At 45.3% G+C, this 12504-nt stretch overlaps 1 protein-coding gene across 9 annotated transcripts in view; it reads left to right on the top strand.

The window, feature by feature from the left end:
- Positions 1–2010: 2010 nt before the first annotated feature.
- Positions 2011–12504, top strand: part of Atg10 (autophagy related 10) — a 273358-nt gene continuing 262864 nt past the window's right edge. For 5 of the 9 annotated variants that reach the window (XM_074077169.1, XM_074077173.1, XM_074077164.1 and 2 more), the window contains exon 1: positions 2012–2097. The gene's annotated coding sequence lies outside the window, so the exon portion shown is untranslated. Of the gene's footprint in view, positions 2098–12504 lie in introns of all 9 variants that reach the window. The other 4 variants (XM_074077172.1, XM_074077159.1, XM_074077165.1 and 1 more) reach the window with 3 other exon arrangements.

Raw genomic sequence — 12504 nt, 5'->3', positions numbered from 1 at the left:
TGGGTTGAAGTCAGAGGAGGAAGTTTTTAATGGTGATACAGCTGTGAATGGTAAGGTGCTGGGAATCCATGATGGAAGATGGTCTCTGGTGAAGCCGTCAAAAAAAGGAAAGAAAGGAAAGGGTGGGAGAGTGGTGTGCAAAGGAGAGTGGGGATGGGGGAAGAAGACTCCAGCCTTCTTTCAGGGCCTGAGAGTGAACCCTGAGAGTGACCCTCTGATGGTTGAGGGTCCCTCTCAGGTCTCCTCTCCCCAGTAAAGACCTGCTGCTTATGGAGGTTGCAGATTCTTTCGCAGTATGTCTCTTTTCAGCGTCTTCACTTTCCTTTGAGATGGAGGCTCACACCTGTAATCCTAATTACTCAGGAGGCAGAGATCAGGAAGATTGTGGTTCAAGGCCAACCAGGCAAAAATGAAAGCAGACTCTTATTTCAAAATTACCAACACACAAAAAAAGCTGGTGGAGTGGCTCAAGCAGTAGAGTGCCTGTGTAGCAAGTGTGCGGTCCTGCGTTCAAACCCCAGTACTGCCAAAAACAAAGTGGAGGCTTGTTTTTATTGATAGTATTTTAAAAAATGAGTTTTAAACTAATTTAAACTAATTTAGATGCAGTAAAGTAAAACTTATCCTTCTTTGGGGGGAGGGGCGTCCCTGAGATTGAATCCAGGGCTTGAGCATGCTAGGCAAGTGTTCTACCAGTGAACTACATACCAGTCCCGAAATGAGGATTTTATTTTCAGACAGGCTCTTGCTGTGTACCCAGGTGTGTGTGTGTGACCTTGAACTCAGGATTCTCCTGCCTCAGCCTCTCAAGTGCTAGAATTACAGGTGTTCTTCACCAGCCCAGGTTTAAATTTATTCTTTTGATGAGTTTTGACAAAACAGTGGTTTAATCATCAATATAATCAACAATCAAGATATAGAACAACTGCATCCCCCTTCCCAATTCCCTCAGGCCTGTTTTTAGTCTGCACCTTCTTCCATCCCTTGTCCCTGGTCATCACTGATCTGTATTATCCCCTTTGGAAAAAAACAACCAAAATAACCCCCAAAAAACAACTATTTTGAAACAATTACGGACTCAGGAAATTGCAAAAATATTACCTAGGGCCCCTGGTACTTATTACCTAGTTTACAGTGGTGACATCTTATGGTGGTGCAAGCTCAAAACCACGCTCTGAAAATTCCAAGACAGGTTTTCCTCTCACTTTTTTGCCTGCGTTTACTCTTTTCCTTTGAATCGGTTGTTTAGAGGGGCAGATATGTTTTTCCCTCAGATAGCTTATTCTAGTGCCACTACCACTGTGACTCCATCCTTATCCCTACCCTTTTCTCCCAATTAAATTTTACTGGAAGTTGTAACTGAGACATGAGCCACACATGATACTACGGTCAATATCCCAAATTACTAAATTCTCACCCCATCCTCAACTTTCACTCGGTGGCCCTGCATGCGCTTAGCTGTGATGTTAGCTGGCACTTTCTGCAGTGTGAATGGCTCTGTAATCTCTTAGGGGGATGCTAGTGGTCCTGCATCCTTGCCTTTACTCCACTCTTTCTGTACTGGTCATCCCTTTATATTCCGCATACTGGACAATTTCTTGGAGGAGAATGTGCAGCCACCCCTTTCCCCAGGTTCAGGCTCCCCTCTGCTCCTCGGCCCCGAGAGGTGGCCAAGGTCCCCAGGGGAGCGAAGGTCAAGGTTCGTTTCCGGGAGCTGAGAAGGGCGAGGGTGAAGAGGGGCGGGGCCTGGCGTGGCTGCTGGGAGATCTCTGCCCCACCTCCAACCCGGTGGGTTCGGGCCCAGCCTCCGCCCAGAGCGCGCGGCCGACACCACCCGCCCGCGCGAGGCGGGCCCAGCACACGCGGGAAGAGCAGTGCGCATGCTCCGGCGCGGTGCGGAGGAGGAGCTGGCTGCGCCACCGCCCTCGCGCCCGTGGTCCCGCGCGTTCTGCACGCTCCTCCCTAGCGCCTCAGCTCTCCCGCGCGCCTGGTCCGCTCCCCGCCTCCCCTCCCGCTCCCCGTCGCCCCGCCCCGTCTCGCCCCGCCCCGTCTCGCTCCGCCCCGCCGGGCCGCGGGTCCCGGGCCGAGCGAAGCGGGGTGAGTATTCCCACCGCCAGGCCGGCTGTCTCCTCCCGTACGGCCTCACCCACTACCACGACAGGGAGGGAGGGCGGGTGCGGTGGGCGGGGAGCTGCCCAGCCCCCACAACAGGCGGGGGGATCGGGCTCCCGCGTCATCTGCAGGCCCTGTGGGGCTCCGCGCCAGGGCAAGCCGAGGCGCCTGCCTCCCCCGTCTGCGCAGCCGCGTCGCCCGCGCTCCCGGGCCCCGCCCACAACGTGGGTGGGTCTACCTGGGTTAGCTGCCCAGCTGAGCGGGCCGTGTGCACGGCGCGCTGACACAAAGGAGAGTAGGGACTGGTCCCTAAGCTGGAGGAGTGGTCGCCCGTGGAGTGTCTGGAGGAACAGCCTGGTGGTTGCAGACAGCCACCACCCCATCACCTATAAAATCACGAAGTAGGGGAGGCGATAAAGGAATACTTGTCTCAGTGATAGAAAACACTTTCATGGGTGAAATCATGAAAATCTTAGAAATAGAGCAAAGGGTGGCAAAACGGAGCCATGATTAACAGTTCCACCTGAGGATGACTTAGTTATCTAAGGGCTATACTTTGACGTAACGGTAATTAGGGTCTCAGCCCTACAGATACATCATTTTGACTGACATGCAAATTATATCTAACTGGAAGAAAAAAAAATTTACAAAGATTTGTGTTTTACAGAATATTAATCATTTTGGTATCTAACCTAGCAATTTTAGGCCATCGTTTTTGGAGATGTGGTTTCTGTTCCTGAGGTTGGTCTGGACCTACTGGCCCAGGCTGCTGTCTTGCCTCTGCCTCCTAAGTAGCTGGTACTATAGGCACTACAGGCCATAGGGTTCATCATTAAAAAAAATTTTAATGTTTATACTCAGTTCCTCAAATGCTTTTGACTGGACTTCACCGTTCACCTTGCTTCTCCTTTATGAGTTCAACAAATCTTTGCAAAAGGCTCACTTTGGGTCACTATTATAATTTCACAATGGCCTTCACTCTTTGGTGGCAAAGCTTAAATTTATACTACACATAGGCCTTGTATAGTCTCAAATCTATTTTAGGTTCCCAAGTAGAATTCCTCCTCTTTGCTTCCAAAAGGTCAGCTATGGACAAAAAGAAACATTACACAAAATGAAAACCTTAACCAAAAAGGAAGATTTAAGTGTTGACAAATTAAACTCTTACAAAGTACAGACTTAAAAAAAAATGTTCACACCTATAATCACAGGCTTCTCCTTACAAGATTATTTCCCCCACCCCCTCCGGTCACCCACTAACCTGTTTTATTTACAATAAGATTAACAGACCTTGCTATATCATGGGGCAGTTGAGTCACGCATTAATTAGGTGTTAGGCCTTTTATCTTTGTTTTATTTTTTGTTTTTGAGACAGGTTCTCACTGTGTAGCACAGGCTAGCCTGAAATTTGAGTTCCTTCTGCCTCCACCTCCCAAGTGCTAGGATTATATGATATTCTATGCCTGGTACAAATTCTAGCTTACCTTTTGGTTTTTTTGGTAGTTACTGGGTTTGAATTCAAGGTCTCATGCTTCCTAGGCAAGTGCTGTACCACTTGAGTCATGCCCAATCCCTCTTTGCTTTAGTTATTTTTTGGATAGGATCTCACATTTTTGCCTAGGGCCAGCCTCCTGATCTTTGCTTCCTCAGTAACTGGTATTACAGATGTGCACCACCATGCCCAGCCCACAAATTATGTCTTGATAGCAGTTCCTAACGCTTAATAAATTTCTGAGAAAGGTAAGCACCCCCTTAGGAGAAATAAGTAGGGTAATGCTTAGATTACTTGATTTGAAACCTCAAAATGTGTTTGAAACCTTAAATGGTTGTGTTTGAATCAATAAATCAGGAACCAGAACAAAACAAAGAACTATAGAGATTATTTGGTGATCACAGTTGAAAAAATGTCTTTAGGGACCAAGCATTCTGGGTATAAAACAACTGAAAAATAGAGAAATGAGAAATAAGGTCTACCTGAGGACACCCTGCTTAGGAAGAGGTTGCTTAGGAGAGAGGCCCCTTTAACATGCCTGGCACCCCATGCCTCTCATTGGTTTGTGGAATCCAAGAAGAGTAATTACTAATAGCAGGTTAGCTTTGAAGTTAGGGTTATTTCATATCACTGTCATGTAATACCTTTCCAAGAAAACCTTTTTGTCATCCTTTCTGAGCTCAGGAACCTACAATGGTTTCTTACTGCTCATTCTTTTAAATGGAATGTCTTTTGAGTTTTAAGCCTATTTATAAACTGCTGGCTCCTGATCCTGCTGTCCCCTCCCAATTTTCCTATAATCTTCTATCTACTCTCCTCTTTTAGTTGCCTGCCCTGTGTGATTTCAGCTTGTTCCTTGGCTCACTGTGCCCCTACCTTCATCCCTTTTTTCTACTCTATGGCTTCTTTTCAATTTATAATTCTAGGGTTAGCTGAAATCTAACTTTTCTAGGGCATAGGCTCTGGTTCCAGACTGCCTTACATCAAATGATAGCCCTAACAGCTTTTACCTTGGGCAAGTTACTTATCCTAAGTCTCAGTTTCCTCATCAATAAAACAGAAAATCATGGTAACTTATAGAGTTGGTATAATGATTTGAGTTACCATAGTTCTTGATACATAGTAAAGACAATAATGCTATTTATTTATATATTTGTTTGGAAGTACTGGGATTTGAGCTCAGGAATAATGCTATTTAATTCATACTAATGTTTTTGTGCTCTATACTAATTCTTTAAACAATGATTGCATAATTTGTCCCTTGTTTTTCTGCCTTTTTTTTTTTTTTTTTGTGATAGTAGAGATTGAACTCAGGGCCTTGTGCTTGCTACATAAGCATTCTACCACTTGAGCCATGTCCCCAGTCTTTTTGCTTCTTTAGTTTGATTTTTCCTATAGGGTCTTGTGTTTTTTCCTGGGCTAGTCTTGGGACTTAGATTCTCTTACTTCCCACTTCCAGGTAGCTGAGGTGTATACCACCACGACCTTTACTGTTTTTTATTCTCTAATGTTCTTTTCAGTTCAAGCTTTCTTACATATTTGATTACAAATTTTTGGAGGTAAAGACCATGTATTATATATTTTTAAGAAGTCTTAAAACTCAAAGAGCTGGGTTCAGTGGCATACCTATAATGTCAGCTCCTGAAGAGGTGAGGCAGGAAGATCAAGAGTTCAAGGACAAACCAGTAATCCTAGCTATTCAGGAGGCAGAGATCAGGAGAATCAAGGTTCCGGGCCAACCTGGGCAAACAGTTCGAAAAACTCTATCTTGAAAAATACTCAGCATACAAAAGGGCTTTCTAAGTGGCTCAAGTGGTAGAATGCCTGCCTAGCAAGCGTGAGGCCCTGAGTTAAAACAACAGTGCAACCAATAAAAAGAGGAAGAATTTAAGGCCAGCCTGGGCAAAGTTAGTGAGAGCCTATCTCAAAATCAAATGCAAACAAAAGAGCTAGGGGCATGCTCATGTGGGGAAGCATTAGCATGCTGGAGCTCTGTGTTCTGTTCCTAGTACTGTAAGCCCCAAAGGGACCATGCGGAGAGCAGTGATCTGGCCAAGAGATTCTTTATTGCTGGGTGGGGGAGAGAGAGAGGGAGGCAGGCAGGGGCTTAAATACCCCTCAGTGAGACTCGGCATGATCTGATTGGTTAGGATCTTATGGTTCATGCTGATTGGAGATTGGGGCAGAAGGAGGATTCAAGCTAGACTTGAGGCAGGACTGTGACTCTGGAAAACAGAAGCTTAAGGGTGCAGTAAGAACCGAAACCTATCGGTGTCATTATTGCCCACATTCCTCCCTTTTTTGTTTGTTAAGGAAGGGGGGCGTTGTGTTCGCTCTGGCTTCTTTGAGCTCACAAGGAGCTGCATAGGGGAAGGGAGGGTTAGTTGGCAAACAGTGTTGGGGTTCTGAGCCTCATGATGGTGTGCACCCAGGCTCCGAAAATGAAAATTTCCTCTTCCCTGAAGTTGATGAAGATCCCTTGCAGCCATAGGTCATAAAGAGCCTTGAGCCAATCCTCCAAACTCCGTATGGTGGGTATCAGCCAACTATCCTCATGTAGGGAGTCGAGGAATTGTAGCAGGCGTCCTGTAAGGGGGTCTTGATGTTTATAATCCGGTGTCCTGGTAGGGTCCATTGTAGGTGTCCTCTGGTTGTGCTATCAGGGGTTGGTATCCTTCGAGGAGAAGCTGGTTAAATTTTTGATTAGCAAGAGCAGACAGTAGTGTGACACAAGGGAGGAAGCTTAAGAATAGGAGAGCAGAACATAGGCATCAGGATGGGCATTGGCCAGGAGAACCACTGTGAAATGTTCCCTAGACAATTTCAAGAGTCCTCCAATTTCCTTCTCCATTTTCTAATTGCTTCTTGAGAGGTGCTGCCATTGGGGGAACCCATTGAGCTTGACAGCAGTGGGTGTCAGCAGTGGGTGTCATGAGAATGACCAGATGAAGGCTGGTCCATCGAAGTCCCAATGGAGAGGGTAGAAGATCCTTTTTGGAGAACAAGATGCCCTGGTTTAACAGAAATTGTTATAGGGTGGGGCAGGATCTGGTTTGCATGCTCTCTGAAAAGTTCCCTGAGAAGGCAGGTAGTCAGCCAGAGGAGCAGAGTCTGTTGGAGGCAAGTTTTCTAAGAGAAACGGGTGGCCATACATTATCTAAGACCCAAATAGGAATATTAGGAAGAGCATAAAAAGGTATCTGCTCAGGGACTACATACCTAGGGATCTAAATTCTGCAAAATCCTGTAACTGCCAGGAAAGCTGTAAGCTGTCTTATGGTATGGGGGTTGGGAAACGGAAGATTGGGTTGATGCATTTATGACTCAGGGAGTGAATCTGTCCCTTTAAGGCCACACCTAGGTAGGTGACCTGTGGGAGGCAGGGGCTGTCAGGATTTAAATGTAACACTCTTGGATAAAAGAGAGCTTTAGCTCATTATTTTATATAAATTGACACTTTTAACCTTTTAAATGTTTGTACCATATTTAGATAAAGTATAACATAACACTGTTTCAAGGTGGTCATTTAAGACATATAAGCAAATATGTAAATGAACTCTGATTTAGTATTACTTAAAGCTTGACAAGATCAGCAGAAAACACAAATAATTTCTTTAATAAAATCTTTCTCTAATGGTTTTTTGTATACGTTACTCAGAGCAGAACAATATTAAGATAACTTTGTTGTTTCATAGACATAGAGGATTTGATTTTAGTTTGACATGACCCTAAAAATCTTTTAGGCAACTCTTAGATTATATTTAACTTTAACTTTATCACACACCGAAGCTTTTATTATACACTTTTCAAACTAACTCAGATCTTCATACAACATACTAAACCCTTTGATTGTTTGTCCTTATCCTTCCTATAATCTTTAGGACAAACCCTTCTTTCCAAAATCCCTTCTTATCCAAAAAACCATTCCTTTTTCCTTTAACTACTCAAAAAATACATTTATTACCTATCTATATCCTTTCCAGTTGTTTACTTTGTAACTTGTATTTTAAAATTAACTTTTATAAGAATTTTAAATTTATTATAGGGCTGGAGCAACTAATTAGTAGCCTTATTGTTTTTAGGAATAGGCATAAGGCCTCATTGTCCTCCCTCAGGGGATGACTCTTGAGGGGATTTTGTTGTAGGTGTGGAAACTGTGAGGGATTTTTGAGTTTTATTTGAATAGGGAGGGCCATCCTGGCTCCCCCTACACTCATCTCATCAGTCCACACTGTGGAATCTCTTTGTTCCTGAAGGAGGGGGCAGCAGAGATAGCTGCCTGGGGGAGGAGAATTTGAGCTTTTAATTGAGATAGTAAATCCCATCCCAGCAGGGACACTGGAGTTTTAGGTACTATGAGGAAAGAGTGACAGAAGAGGAGATCTCCCCAAGAGCAGGCCAGAGGCCAGGTAAAGTAGTGCTCTAGGGGCTGGCCAGATTTGTCTTGAACGATAACTTTTGTCATTGGACTGGGGACCAGAAGAAAAAGGTAAAACAGAGAAACGGGCTCCACTGTCTAGGAGGAAAATGACCTTTTGTTTTTCTGCCATTATGGCTCCTCAACATTGATGCCAAGAAGTGGAGTGTGGACAGGAGGCTGAGACCCATCAATCTATAGGAGGTGGCACCTCACCTTCCATCTGGAGGCAGGGGCACTTAGACCTCCAGTGGTTACCCTTGCAGAGGGCAGGGTCCCAGTTGGGGGCAGGGCTGTCTCCTGGACTGTCCCCCCTTAAGCATTCTCTGGAGAAGTGCCCCTCCTGTCCACCACGGTAGCAAGTTCAGGATACAGGCCCCAGTCGGGTGGGGCCCTCTCTGAGAGCAACAATGAGGCCATAGTGTCTCTTATCTTTTTCTCTCCTGATAGTAAGGTCCCAGACATACAGACATAGCTATAAATACAGACATGGCTAGCTGTATTACTTGGTTCAATGACTTTTCCCTTCAGCCCAGTCTGAGTTTTTACGAATATCTGGGACTGACTGTTAGAAATTTATCTTTGAGGAGAACCGCTCTCACCTGTGACTCTGAGTCCACCGTGGTATGCTTTCTGATAGGTTGTTGCTGTAAAATAAAGTTGTTATTTTACATTGACACCTGACACACTGGAGAGCAAGTCTCTGAACTGTTCTGGGCCTCAGTTTCCTCGCTTGAAGAATGAGGGATCTGGTCTAGGTTAAACTACATTTTTCTATTATGGGATGGCTGAAGTGACATTAATGCCACTTATCTTCTTTACCATTTATTTATTTATTTATTTATTAGTAATACTGGGGAATTGAACCCAGGGCTTTGCACATGCTGGGCAGACATTCTCCCATTGAGCTACTTCCTCAGCCCCAAATATAATTATTATTATTATTTTTTACTTTGGCTGTACTGGGCTTGAACTCAGGACTTTATGCTTGTAAAGCAGCACTCTACTGCTTGAGCCATATAATCATTTCTGACCTGAGTGGCCTGGGCCAGAACCCATTGCTTTTCTAATGAGGAGTGGCTTAGAAGGTAGAAATTTGTATAGGGGACCTCAGTTTACTTTTACTTTTGTAGAAAAGGTCTAATTGGAGTATGGTATTGTAATTTAAGGAGCCCTGTGAAGGCCACTTCTCTTGGTCACCCAAGGCATACTGAGGCCGACCTCAGTACAAAGCTTCCAACATCTACTAGCCAGAAGACTGGAAGGTGCAGGTCCCATCTAGAAAGAACAAAACGTTAGGATCCTGTCTTTTAGCTAACAGCAGGTGGCCTCTTTAATAAAGGCTACCTTTTTAACAAAGAAATAATTTGTAAAGTTGGAGAAGGGCATTCGGAGGGCATTCAGGCCAATAACAGTGCCATACGGGACAACTAGTGTTAATATTTGGAGGGAAAAATTTATGTTGAGGCCAAAGGTATAGAAAATTCTAAATTAGAAGTTTAGAGACCACATTAATGTCTATTTTGTTATTTCTGGAACTATAACCTTGAGCTAACAATTGGCTTACAAGGGCTGGGTCTGATGCCCTGAGGTGTGAGGTGGGGCTAGGAGCAGGACTTGTGCAATGTGCCACTCCCTCCATACACACCTGGGACAAATGACCCTGACTGCCTAGGCCTGATCCTGTGGCCTGTCACCCCTCCCTCTTTCCCGTGTACCCTGTGCATGCTTATTCTAGGGGAAGTGGAGGCAGGCTGCAGCCATCGCCACGTGTGGCTGGCGGCCCAGGATGTACTGGGTCCTCTCTGGATTTTCTTAGCTATGGCAGGCATTTTTGCTGTGTCTAGAAGCTGGCATCCTGTGCACAGGTGTGCCTGTTTGCTTTCCCTACTCCCCTTGTGGGGGCGGAGTTGCAGCGTGAGCGTGGCAGCTGCAGTTTTTTTGTAAGCGCTTTTGTAAAGCAGCTGACTTAAAGTTACTTTAGACTGAGAGGCCTGGCAAACTAGTTGGAATAACTTAAGTCATAAGGTACCGTGCTATAGGATTTTCATGGGAGGCAGGGTTCCCGTAAGCCCAAGGAGGGGAAAGCAGACAGAGACAAAGGACATGTGGTGAGACCATGGAGGAGGCAGAAAAGGTGTGCTGACATCTTAGGTAAGGGAGGGGAAGGCAGAGCCTGGAGGCATGACACACGCCTATGGGATTAGCCATCACCTGTGTCTCTAGGTTGCTCCCATTGATTGGTACTGGCAAGCTTTCAGCAAAACGAAACCTCCACTCTCCGGTCACTGTCTCAGGAAAAATGGACATTAGATGGTGGGGGGGGGGGGGAAGAGAAGCAGTCGTCAAATGCCATTATCAAACAGGACTCCACCAATGTAGCATAAGGCATACCGAAATAGATCTGGGGCTTGGTCTTAGCCCACAGGAAGGGAGCATGAGCTCTCCGAGAGCTGGAACCGCCTTGAGGCCAGAATTGGCAAGGAGTGGCTTGCTTAACTCCATGACGGGGAAAGTTTTTCAGGAAGATAGGAGGAGATAGGTATGGTAAGCAGTGCAAGAAGTCTGTTTACATGGGGAAGGAGGAGGTTTTGGAGAGGAATTGGCTGATTTAGAAACTGGTTTACAGGCTAATAGAATCTGTGCAGGGGAACAGAAAGTACAGAGGGAGGGTTTGAAGTACATATCTTGGCTTGCAAGTGGTGCAGAGAGCTGGATTTAGATGGAGGTATGAAAAAAGCTTGGGCATAATGGAATCTCTCCCCATCATCCCGATTGCTCACAGTAGTTATGTGTCCCATAGAAGTTTGGGATCTAAAGACCTGAAAAGGGGCCAGTGACTTTGGTTGTCTAAAGGATAAGTGGGCCAGATTTGAGTGCAAAAGTGGATCAAATTTTTGGTTTTATATCTGGGGTTAAACCCAAGGTGTCCAAATTATTGAGGAGGCATCTCAGTGGGGAGTCAGATGGCAAAGAGAATGTAGAGGCCCCCATTGTGGGACCTGGTCCTGGAGGGGTATAATGGGAGGATATTATGAATTGTGGGGCATCCCCCCCATGACTCAAATACCTGAGAACATCACAAGGCGCATGAGAATCAGTTGTCACTGAGTTCTTGTGGCATGCAAGGCCAAAGGGCCTGGGGCTATGGGTCACCTGGCGCCAGCTTTTTGGATGGGGAGTCTCTGAGACCCACGACAAAATAGACCCAAGCTGCATGAGAGGGAAGGGAACCCCTCTACCGTCTGAGCTCCAGAGATAGCCAAACAGGGAAAACGCTCAAACCCCAGAGACACTGAAGGGAGAGACTGCAAAGGGAGCCCAAGAAGGGTATGTGGACTCACCAAAGAATGTCTGGTGTTGGATGCGAACAAGGGTGATTGGGAGGATGAGTCCTGGCCAGTCACGTCCTCAGGGTGGTTGTGGGGTGAGTTGGAATTGGGGTCCCACCAGGATTAGTGGGGAGACCCGATCCGAGTCATGGCACCAGATGTAGGCCCCAAAGTGACCACATGGAGAGGAGTGATCTGGCCAAGAGATTCTTTATTGCTGGGTGGGAGAGGGAGTGAGCCGAGAGAGAGCGAGAGCAAGAGAGAGAGAGAGAGAGAGAGAGAGAGAGAGAGAGAGAGAGAGAGAGAGAGAGAGAGAGAGAGAGAGAGAAGAGAGAGAAAAGAGAGAAGGGCAAGGGCTTAAATACCTTCAGTGAGATGCGGCATGATCTGATTGGTTAGGATCTTATGGTTCATGCTGATTGGAGGTTGGGGCAGAAGGAGGATTCAAGCTAGACTTGAGGCAGGACCATGACCCTTGGAAACAGAAGCTTAAGGGTGTAGTAAGAACCAAAACCTATCGGCGCCATTATTGCCAACAAGTACCACCAAAAAAGAAAAAGAACAAAGTCTTAAAATTCCTATCTTATTATCTAGCTTTCTTTCTATTGTCTATCTTTTCTCTGTTGTTTATAATTTTAAGTTTGTACCCTATTTTGTTCCAAAAGTGTTTGAGATAGTCTGTAAACCATATATGATCTAATAACAAATATAAATCAGGATCATGAAAATATGAAGCTTGAGTAGAAAAATGAGACCAGGATGAGTTACACTGAAAATACATTCTGTGAAAACTTGTATACTTTTGTTTTTGTTTTGTACAATTGCACAAAGGCAGCTCATAGACTAAGTTCTGAGCTTCATGGTGGTCAAAGGAAAGAAGGAAACATACCATTTGCTCTGCAAAAACACAGCTTTTTGTGTTAAAATAATTGGGAAGTCATTGCCTGAGGAGGCTGCGTGGCTGTGGTTTCCCACACAAGCAAACCAAAACTCAACTCAGTAGAAATGGTCATATTCTAGGAAAACAAAACTTAAACATCCTACCAACTAACCTCGAACTAAGGACTTTCCACTGGAATAATCTAAATTAGGCTACTTCTCTACTTTAACCAATCAAATGTTTCCTTTGCCTTGCTCTGCATTCTCTCTAT

The sequence above is a fragment of the Castor canadensis genome, chromosome 6 (genome assembly GCF_047511655.1).
Source record: "Castor canadensis chromosome 6, mCasCan1.hap1v2, whole genome shotgun sequence".
Lineage (NCBI taxonomy): Eukaryota > Metazoa > Chordata > Mammalia > Rodentia > Castoridae > Castor > Castor canadensis.
The sequence above is the reverse complement of the archived record's forward strand: the minus strand, read 5'-3'. Positions and strand labels throughout refer to the sequence as shown.